Below are 8,219 nucleotides of genomic sequence, written 5' to 3'. Positions count from 1 at the left end.
GAAATTGAATTAGAAATGTTGGTATTTGGCAAACATGTTTTTCATTATATCTATAAACTTGTAATATTTTGGAAATTATGAATGAAGCTGCTAATGGAAATGAATTGGGACTTGTTAATGAAACATTTTACGTGTTTGATTAATGAGTAATCTCCTCTTTATTCATGGATGAGTTTGGGTAGAAGGAAATCTAACAAGCTTGCTCGACCGGGTTCACTCGATTGAGCGCCAGCCGCGCTCCCTCAGTTCGGGGCGTGACAAACTTGGTATCAGAGTCTAAGGTTTAAAAGTGCCCTAGGATATGTCGGCGCCGTGTCAAGTAGAGTCCTTCTTATCGGTGTGTTGTCGACCACATCGATAATGAGGAGGCGACTCGAACATTTAGGAAATTTCACACTTCTTTGATATTCCAGATCATGCGATAGAGCCCAAGATAGGGAGCTAATTTCCTAGTAATGTCTCATTTTCCAGATGAGTAATCCACGAGTTCGAAGCAGCGAGAAGGTAATGACCCCGCCATTGAATCTGGGGGAGATTGCACAAGAGTTCGTTAGGAGAATGTGTAGAGCCGTGAAGGGGTTGGAAGAACTTGTTGCTAGGGGAAGTGTCATTTTTCCTACCAATGTCACCGCACCACCGGATTGTATGGTGAGAGTATCCGAGAAACAAAAAAGGTTGTTGGTACTAATGAGCCGGATTGTTTGGTTTGCAAGAAGAATCACTTGGGGAGATGTTGGATGACTCTTGAAATATGTTACGGTTGTGGAAAGAGGGGGAACAAGAAGAACAAATGCCCTAGGTTGGGTACACCAATCTCGGTCTGCCCCATATGCGGGAAGGAACATTTGACGTCGTGTTGTGAGTATGCTCAGCAGTGTGTTAGAGGTAGATATGGGCAATTCCAAAGGCCCACACTACAAACCGGTATTGGAATTGTTACTCTCTTATTGGAAGCTTGGAAGAAGGATACGGAGGATGCTCACGATGTATGCAAAAAGGATAAATATCAGGTTAGTAGGGCGAGTCATTAGCAGACCTCAACCCCGTTGTGTGAAGTGTGGGAGATGTCATCCGGGAGTATGTCACTATGGTACCAGTGTATGCTACAAGTGTGGTATGAGGGGTCTCATTCAGAGAGATTGTCGTTCATCTTGCCAGGGCAGGGCAGGGGTGCAGCAGAGCCAACCAGTTCTGCAGCTACTACATCCACAACGCCTCCCCCAGCTCTATGCACTATAGCGCCCGCAAGACGTGGTGCAACTAGGGGTGGTATTCAGAGCTCGGGAGGGCCTAACAAGTTTAATGCTATGAGGAGAAGTCGAAATTCTGAGGCTTCTCCAGGTGTAGTTACAAGTATATTGACTTTCCAATCTCATGACGTGTATGCTCTTATTGATCCCAATTCCACTTTGTCATATGTCACTCTTTATGTTACTGTGGAAGTTGGGATAGAACTGGAACAACTTTATGAGTCGTTTTCTATATCTACTCTTTGAACGAGACGCATTATTCGTGAAGCCACTTTATCATAAATTCTCTTATTTACAACCTCTTGTGGGATTGAGATTTATAATTATTTCCTTGAATTGAGTTATAATCCTAGGCTAATATTTCCCACTTGCTTCCCTAAATTCTCAACAAGGGACTATACCTGTTGAATTTCTTACAGAACCTTTTCATTCATATGGATAACATCTGCTCACCGGTGCTTATGCATGCACCGTCGTAAAGTTTACTTACGTGGTATCATATTCAATGTAAAGAACCTAATGCTGAGATCCTTCTTGAGCTACTCTTTTTCTCTCTCTCCGGTGTATGTGGCTCCTATGGTGTGAATAGACACTTTACTCCTTTATGAATATTATCATGAATCCTTTTCACTTTCTAGTAACATGAGAGGATATCTCGGCACCTATCATGTGTATCTGTCAACTGAAAAGTGTCACTTGTCCGCATAAAGTTTCTGAGAAATTTGGGATTTTCACAAATTCGTCATAGGAAGATCTTTTTGTTGCCCATCTCAGTATGACTTTCATGTCCACTTAGATCATTCTGATGTAAGTAGATCACTTTGTGCCTAGTATTGTAGTTGCCCTTGAAGTGGCCTAGAATTTCAGCTTGAGAGTTATCATGGCAGAAACATGCCTAGCACATATCATGAGCATATTGATTTGAAAGACAAATTTTTTTGTATCTCTAGTCCTATCATATAGGATCAACTATTGTGAAGGGTTAAGCTGTTAGCATGATAATAATCTCACAAATGTTCAACTTTTTTTTCAACCTCATGGGCTTGTGACATAGATTCCTTGTGTTAGTTAATGTTAAGAGCGTACCACAACTTCATGTATTTTGAAACCCATATCACATTCAGGGTGCCAGAATATTCTCAAATTGAATTAAATAAAATTTCCCTACCCTTCAGGAGGCGAGTGGTGTCACGTACTTGACTATTCCTCCTTAAGGATTTCTATTGCCGATATACTGGTTAACTCTATGCCTCATATGTCAAATCAATGATGTCATCACAATGGTTAAACAAGTTAGGGCTATTGGTAGTAACCTTCATAATTCTTAAGATATAACCTATTGAAATGCCCTACTTAGCACATTGATGAATTCTTAAACAATTCCAGCTCTGTCTCGAAACCCCGTTGTTCCTACTTGTATTAAATCTATGTGGGTTGAAAGTTCAAACATGTCAAAGAAGAAGCACCATCTCATGATCAAATATATTGGATAGGCGATTTTATGGTCATATTCATGCTAGCACATCTTAGAGTAATTGTTGAAGGTAGCCAAAGGTTTAGTTTGGGTGTTCACATAGAGAGTTAGAGTTGAAGAGGGTAAACGGGTTATTCTCAAGACTTTCTCCATGAAAATTTTAGGTGAATTATTAAGGAAGGTGAAGTAGATGTAGTTCACATTAGGCCTTATGGTATCTTGAAGGAAATAAGCCAAACTATGAGTATGATGCTTCCCCATCATTGTCCTCCATGTACCCAGTGTTTTATGTGTCTATGTCTAAGAAGGTAGGTGGAAATCATTTCTATCGTTCCGATGAAAGCTAGTGGAGGTGAAGTAAATGGATAATTGGCCTATGAGAGGTACCTAATTGTCATCCTTATTAGATAAGTCCGGAAGTGGAGATTGTCTCTGTCGAGTGTTATGGCCAAGTCTGTGAGTTGAGGAATCCACTTTGAAGGCCGAAAGTGTTAAGGAAAGAAAATGTTTTGGCTTGTTTGTATAGCAAATGGTTGTGATTCAAAAGGTACTTTCTATGTGTTAATGATTGAAATGTGCAGCTCATGTCCAGATATCACTTTTGATATTATGATAACTATAACGATGTGATTAGTGTTGTTGATATATAATATGATGCTTTGACGCGTTATGGATGTGTTGTTAGGGTGGTTTTGGTGATTCTCTGGTAGGCGGATAGGCCTAATTACAGAGGAAACAATGCTGAATTTTCAGAAAAGTTTGGGAGTTAGTCAAAATTCGGGGGCTTGAGGTGTGTGAGAAAAGAGATAAGTGATATTCAGTGTTTGGGACGAACTCTACTTCTCATTCGAGGACGAATGATCCTAAGCGGGGGAGAATGTAAGACCCCAGAAAATTTCGGTAAGGAATTTAAGGTTTTGTGGTGCTGAGGTAGACTAATGAGTACAAAGTTGGCGGCTCAGACTTTTTGGGTTGAAGAATGCACTGGATGGTTGATGAAAACTTCTTGTAGAAAAAGGCGATTCTGCGGTCTGTTTTGCGACCGCAGAAATGTTATGTTTGCCGCGTAAGTGCCGCAGAATGAAGCAGAAATTAAGCCAAGTTTGAGGACCATTATGCGGTCAATTCTACGACTGCAGAATCATTTCGCGGACCACATGTTGAATAGCAGAATATCATGGGGATTTCCGGAGGAAAGTTCTAAGCGAGGTATGTTGCTAATACTAATTAAGCTTCAAATTTGCAAGAGAAATATGTAATTCACTGAAATATGCGAAAAGACAATATATCAACAAACCAAACACAACCCAACCATCTGGTGTCACAAGTCTAGAGCCTCTTGAAGGCCTGGAATCACAATAGGCACAGCTGGTGCCTGAGCTGGTGCTGCTGGAGTGTCCACAACAGGGACCTGATCCTGAACTGGGGCAGCTGGTGGATCTGCAGGTGCTGTCCTAGCTGCTGTGCGGGATACACCCCTGCCTCTTCCACGGCCTCGACCGCGTCCTCGGCCCCTAGTGGCCCCAACTGGTGGTACTGGTGGTCGTCCATCCTGACCGGTAGCACGTATCCTCACCATCTGTGATAGAATAGAACAACAGAAGTTTAGTACAAGAATCAACAGATTCGCACAACAGGAATTCAAGAATGAGAAGTTTTCCTAAAGGTTCTGTAGCCTCCCGAGGATAAATACAGACGTCTCCGTACCGATCCACGAGAATCTACTAAACCGGCTCATGACTCGCGAGACCTATGTAACCTAGCCTCTGATACCAACTTGTCACGACCCCAAAACCCAGGTCGTGATGGCGCCTATCACAATACTAGGCAAGACAACCCAAACAATTAACCACAGAAAAAATCTTTTTAATAAGCAATTTTGCTAATACTAATTAAGCTTCAAATTTGCAAGAGAAATATGTAATTCACTGAAATATGCGGAAAGACAATATATCAACAAACCAAACACAGCCCAACCATCTGGTGTCACAAGTCTAGAGCCTCTAAATACAACCAGTCCGACTGTCTAATACATGATAAGTCCAGAATGCGAAAAAAGAAAACAAGGACAGGAAGGAGGAAAGCAGGGCAGCGGACGCCGTGCAGCTACCTTGCAGTCTCCGACAAGCTTCGAAAATGCTGAGAACCCTCACTCTGCCGCTCGGGCACCTGAATCTACACACAACGTGCAGGGAGTAACGTGAGTATGCCAACTCAGTAAGTAACTAAAGTAAATAAGGTCTGAGTACAGTGACAAGCAGTTACAAATCATATATATAAGAGTATACAACAGAATATCAAGTCAAACTCAACAATTTAAAAGCTAGTTACTTCGTAAAACTTCAATTTAAATTGAAATACTTTGAAATCATTTACTTAGCATTTTTCAACAGAGGCTCATTCAAAAAGGAAGAGTGAAATCAGCATAAACGTCATAAATGGGCCCCTCGGGCAAGGTATCACTCACAAGTATAGCCTCTCGGGCAAGCCTCTCGGTCACTCGTGACTCAGCTCTCGTCACACAGTACTCACACTCAGCACTTAGGCTCAATAATATCTCATAATAGTAATAATCATAATAATCGCTGCGGCGTGCAGCCCGATCCATAGTTTATAGTCGACTACGCTCACTGGGGGCGTACAGACTCCGGAGGGGCTCCTACAGCCCAAGCGTCATGTCGCTACGGCGCGCAGCCCGCTCAAATATATATATCCCTGCGGCGTGCAGCCCGATCCATATAAGTATCACTGTGGCGTGCAACCCGATCCATAATATATACATATAATATTGCTGCGGCGTGCAGCCCGATCCATAATATATATATATATATATATATATATATATATATTCCTCGCGATTAGGTCCTCAACCTCTCTCAGTCATTAACCTCACAGCCACTCGGACATAACAACGGAAATCAAGGGAACTCAGCCTAAACGGTTTTCATATTTTAAGAAGCAGAGTGATAAAAACCAGGTTTAAACAATAAACAGGTAAAACATGGCTGAGGATAAGCTTTCAAACAAATAGAGTGAGGAAAACAGTAAAAATGCCCCTAAGGATCTCAACAGGTCGGCACAAGGCCCTAAGCATGGCATACAACCCATAATATATTATCAATCTCTAAAATACGTGATATCATAAGATTTCAAATCAAGTACGCGGCTTAATAGTCGCTACGGGACGGACCAAGTCGCAATCCCTACCGGTGCACGCCCACACGCTCGTCACCTAGCATGTGCGTCACCTCATTTATCAAATCAATATGAAATATCGGGGTTTTATACCCTCAGCTCCAGATTTACAATGGTTACTTACCTCAAACCGGATGAAATACTACTCCGCGACGCCCTTGCCTCTCGCCTCGGCCTCAACTCGCGTCGAATCTACCCAAAATCAGAATCATAACATTAGAATAAGCTAAGGGAACAAAGCCCATGCAAAAATAATAAAATTATACCAAAAATCCCGAAATTGGTCCAACCCGACCCCCGAGCCCACGTCTCAGAATTCGATAAAATTTACATCAATAGACTCCTTATCTCCCCACGAGTTCATGCATATCAAAAGCACCAAAATCCAACAACAAAGGACCCCTCAAATCCCAAATTCTAGGTCTCCAATTACAAGCCCTAGTTCTTCAATATTTAGGCTTAAAATTCTACAAATTCCATGATTAACTAGGTAGAAATCACATTAGGATTGAGTATTAAGTCGATAAATCTTACCTCCAAGTGTTCCCCCTTGATTCCCTCTTCAATCCCCTTCAAAAAGCTTCAAAATCGCCCAAAAATGGAGGAACTTAGGTTCAAAATCACGGAAATGGGTCTTTTAAACATTCTGCCCAGCACTTAAAAATCCTTCATCGCGAACGCGGTCAACGCCTCGTGTTCGCGAAGCACAAATATGAGTTGACCAATTTTCTTTCTTCGCGATCGCGGCTCTCCTCTCGCGAACGCGAAGGCTCAGCTCCCAGCCCATCGCGAACGCGGGACCTCCTTCGCAAACGCGAAGGCCAAACTTCCAACCTCACATCATAACCCTTCGCGAACGCGAGGGCCCACTCGCGAACGCGAAGGCCAAAAGTCTGCAACACTCACAACAGATTTTCTGCAATTTTTCTCACTTGAAATGATCCGTTTAACCTCCCGAAACTCACCCGAGGCCCTCGGGACGTCAACCAAACATGCCAGCATATCCCATAACATCATTCAAACTTGTTCCAACCTTCGGAACGTTCAAAACAACATCAAAACACCAAATTTGCATCGGATTCAAGCCTAAGAATTCTAAAAACTTCCAAATTCCGCTTTCGATCAAAAAGTCTATCAAACCACGTCCGAATGACCTAAAATTTTACACACACATCCCAAATGACACAACGGACCAAGTGCAACTTCCGGAATTCCATTCTGACCCCTATATTAAAATCTCACCTATCAACCGGAAAACGCCAAAATTCCAATTTCGCCAATTCAAGCCTAAATCTACTCCGGACCTCCAAAACACATTCCGATCACGCTCCTAAGTCCCAAATCACCTCCCGAAGCTATCCGAATAATTGGAATTTACATCTGAGCCCTATTTCACATAAGTCAACATTCGGTTGACTTTTTCCAACTTAAGCTTTCTTAAAAGAGACTAAGTATCTCAAACCTTACCATAACCTCTCCGAACCCGAGCCAACCAACCCGATAATACATAATACAGCTGAACAAGACAATAAGAAGCAAAAATAGGGAAAACGGAGCGGTAACTCATGAAACGACCGGCCGGGTCGTTACATCCTCCCCCTCTTAAACAAACGTTCGTCCTCGAACGAGTCTAGAAACATACCTGAAGCCTCGAATAGGTGAGGATATCTGCTCCGCATCTCCCGCTCTGTCTCCCAGGTAGCCTCCTCCACGGGCCGACCTCTCCACTGCACTTTCACTAAAGCTATACCCTTTGACCTTAACTTTCGAACCTGCCGCTCCAAAATAGCTACTGGCTCCACATCATACGTCAAATCATCTTCTAACTGAACCGTGATGAAGTCCAAAACATGAGACGGATCCCCAATATACTTCCGGAGCATAGAAACATGAAATACCGGATGCACACTCGATAGGCTGGGTGGCAATGCAAGCTCATAAGCCACCTCCCTAATCCTCCGAAGCACCTCAAAAGGCCCAATGAACCGGGGACTCAATTTAACTTTCTTCCCAAATCTCATAACACCCTTCATGGGTGGAACCTTCAACAGAACCTTCTCACCAACCATGTAGGACACATCCCGAACCTTCCTGTCAGCATTACTCTTTTTGTCTCGACTGCGCCGTACGAAGCCTCTCCTAAATCAGCTTCACCTTGTCTAAAGCTTCCTGCACCAAGTCTGTGCCCAATAGTCTAGCCTCACCCGGCTCGAACCAACCAACTGGAGATCTACACCGCCTCCCATACAAAGCCTCATATGGAGCCATCTGAATACTCGACTGGTAACTGTTGTTATAAG

At 42.9% G+C, this 8,219-nt stretch overlaps 1 long non-coding RNA gene across 1 annotated transcript in view; it reads right to left on the bottom strand.

Annotated features, from left to right (window-relative positions):
* Nucleotides 1-4,273: 4,273 nt before the first annotated feature.
* The window catches only part of LOC109206877, a 10,562-nt gene continuing 6,616 nt past the window's right edge, over nucleotides 4,274-8,219 (bottom strand). Inside the window, exons 2-3 of the long non-coding RNA XR_002064914.1 lie at nucleotides 4,835-4,899; nucleotides 4,274-4,303 (exon numbers count right to left, since the gene is read on the bottom strand). This is a non-coding gene — a long non-coding RNA (uncharacterized LOC109206877). The remainder of the gene's footprint in view (nucleotides 4,304-4,834; nucleotides 4,900-8,219) is intronic.

Source organism: Nicotiana attenuata, unplaced genomic scaffold, assembly GCF_001879085.1.
Source record: "Nicotiana attenuata strain UT unplaced genomic scaffold, NIATTr2, whole genome shotgun sequence".
Taxonomy (NCBI): domain Eukaryota; kingdom Viridiplantae; phylum Streptophyta; class Magnoliopsida; order Solanales; family Solanaceae; genus Nicotiana; species Nicotiana attenuata.
This window is presented reverse-complemented; position numbering and strand designations above follow the sequence as displayed.